This window comes from Anopheles funestus, assembly GCF_943734845.2.
Source record: "Anopheles funestus chromosome X unlocalized genomic scaffold, idAnoFuneDA-416_04 X_unloc_75, whole genome shotgun sequence".
Lineage (NCBI taxonomy): Eukaryota > Metazoa > Arthropoda > Insecta > Diptera > Culicidae > Anopheles > Anopheles funestus.
The window spans coordinates 35,001-37,955 of record NW_026045204.1 but is presented as its reverse complement, the minus strand read 5'-3'; the positions used below and the strand labels follow the sequence as shown (position 1 = coordinate 37,955).

Sequence of the window (2,955 nt, the reverse complement as noted above, 5' to 3'; positions counted from 1 at the left end):
ACGATCTGTTCCCGACACATCCGCCTGTTGACTGGCCGGACGCTGAATCATCGAGCGTCGACACCGAGGAGCGGAGTTCTTCGTTGACCCCTGTCACCGTGGGCGAGCTGTTGTCCATCGTGGGATCGATGGCGAACCGGAAAGCGCCTGGACTGGACGGTATCCCCAACGCGGCGGTTAAGACGGCCATTAGGAAGTACCCGGAGGTTTTCGTCCGTTTGTACCAGGACTGCCTGGACCGGGGTGCGTTTCCAGCGCCCTGGAAGAGGCAACGACTGGTACTGCTGCCAAAGCCTGGCAAGCCTCCCGGGGAAAGCTCCTCCTACCGGCCGCTGTGCATGCTCGACGCACTCGGCAAGGTGTTGGAGCGCCTAATTCTTAACCGCCTCAACGAGTTCCTGGAGGAACCGGATGCGGAACGGCTGTCGGACGGGCAGTACGGTTTCCGGCGAGGCAGATCCACCATCAGTGCGATCCAGCGCGTTGTCGAAGCGGGCAGGACGGCCATGTCCTTTCGCCGCACCAACGCCCGAGACAAGCGCTGCCTGATGGTGGTGGCACTTGATATCCGCAACGCCTTTAACTCTGCGCCCTGGCAAGCCATCGCCAACGCGCTGAGGGACAAGGGGGTACCGTCATCGCTGCAGCAGATACTGAGGAGCTATTTCGAGGACCGGCGGCTGGTTATCGACACCAGCGAGGGCCCTGTCGAGCGGAACATCAGTGCGGGCGTTCCACAGGGTTCCATTTTGGGACCCACGCTTTGGAACGTGCTGTACGACGGGGTCCTGGGTGTCCAGCTGCCTGAGGGGGCCGAGGTTATTGGCTACGCTGATGACCTTGTCGTCTTGGTCCCCGCAACGACACCCCAAGCCGCTTCCTCGACTGCTGAACGAGCCATCGCGGTAATCATGGACTGGCTGGACCGGAACCGTCTCTCGTTGGCGCCAGAGAAGACGGAAATGACGCTCATCTCCACCCTGAAGCGTCATCCGGTCGTGAGCATCAACATCGGAGGTGTGGTCGTGCAATCCCAGCGCTCCATCCGTTATCTTGGAGTTTGGTTGCACGATCACCTGTCATGGTTGCCGCACGTTCAGCAGGCTGCAGCGAAGGCCATGAAGGTCGCGGAGGCCGTCACGCGCCTCATGCCGAACCACAGTGGACCGAAGTCGTCGCGTGCCCGACTGCTGGCGGCCGTAGCGGACTCCATCCTGCGCTACGGGGCCCCAGTATGGTCGGAGGGGCTGCAGCTGCGCCAATGCCGTAGATTGGTGCAGCGCGTGCAGAGGACAACGGCCATTCGTGTGTGTCGGGCTTTCCGGACGGTGAGGGGTGAGACGGCCGTGCTGCTGGCCGGTCTCATTCCAATATGCCTGCAGATAGAGGAGGACAGCAGGGTCCATCAACGGCTGAACGATCCAGTCAACGAGATCCCCAGGTCTGGCGTTCGGGAGCTGGAGCGTGACCGGACGTTTGAACAGTGGCAGCAGCGGTGGGACGCGGATGCTGCCAGCGAAGACGCCAGTCGGTACACTCGGTGGACGCATCGAGTGCTACCCGACGTGAGGGCATGGCAGTCACGGAAGCATGGAGACGTGACGTTCCAGTTGGCGCAGGTATTGTCTGGCCACGGATTTTTCCGTGACTACCTGTGCCGGATGGGCTTCACGTCGTCCCCGGACTGCCCCAGATGTCCTGGCGTTGCCGAGACGGCGGAACACGTCGTATTTTGCTGTCCGCGTTTTGCCGCTGAACGGGAGGTGCTGTTCGAGGCGGGGAGATCGAACCAGATCACCCCCGAGGGCTTCGAGGCAGCCTTGCTTGAGAGCCCGGAGAGGTGGAGCGGCATTTGCGAGTTCGTCGCACGGATAACCGACGAGCTGCAAGATGGCTGGAATGCGGAAAGGGAGGAGTTAGCCGCGCAGGACCAGCTGTTAGCCGCACGCCTCCCCGACAACTCGGTGGCTGTCGCTCGCAACCAGCGCCGGAATGTTGCGAGGAATGCAGCTCGAGCAAGAGCAAGGGAGTTGCAGCGTGGTGGGCGGCCCCCATCACCACCTCCGTCGCCTACTACAGCTGCGCGTCGTGCGGCCATTCGCGAACGAGTCGCGAGGTTCAGGGAGAGGCGAAGGTCCGTGGCCTCCCTGGCATGGCTGCATGGCGAGGAAGGAGGATCCTCCAGTGAGGATGAAAACGGGTATCCATCCACCGTTGAGTCACCGGCCAGCGGTACTCAAACGGGAGGCCTCTCTGCTGCGGAAGCTGCCGCGGCATTAGAGGCCGATACATCGTCCCGTTAAAGAATAGGAGTCCGAGACCGTCGGGGACTTATAGATAATTTGAAGGCCCAACGTGGGCGCATCACAGAGAATTCTTAAAATAGAACATGAGTAGATAATCATAAATACACGCGCAGGTGCATTAGCACGGATCAGTAATGCCTATATAGGCAATAAGACACCTAGTTTTAAGTAATCTCTCGCGGGGAAAGAACTCGGTGGGCGAGTAGGGGTTCAATTGTTGAATTGTAAATATTCCATGAATAAACCTCTACAATTATCTAAAAAAAAAAAAGCCAGTTATCCCTGTGGTAACTTTTCTGACACCTCTTGCTAAAAACTCGTTATACCAAAAGGATCGTAAGGCCAAGCTTTCGCTGTCCCGGCGTGTACTGAACGTTAGGATCAAACCAGCTTTTGTCCTTATGCTCAACGGGTGGTTTCTGTCCACTCTGAGCTGACCTTTGGACACCTCCGTTATCGTTTTGGAGATGTACCGCCCCAGTCAAACTCCGCACCTGGCACTGTCCATGACGTGGACCGAGAGGTTTATTCAGATGTCTTCGAGCCAAGCGGCACCAGAAACCGGAGAAGCGAAGGCGATCGGCGCAAACGGTCGAACGGCGACAGAACACGCGGGACGGACCGACGTGCGCACGCTTGAACCCTTGCG

At 59.1% G+C, this 2,955-nt stretch overlaps 1 pseudogene; it reads right to left on the bottom strand.

Moving 5' to 3' along the window:
• Positions 1-2,462: 2,462 nt before the first annotated feature.
• The window catches only part of LOC125774046 (large subunit ribosomal RNA), a 3,655-nt pseudogene continuing 3,162 nt past the window's right edge, over positions 2,463-2,955 (bottom strand).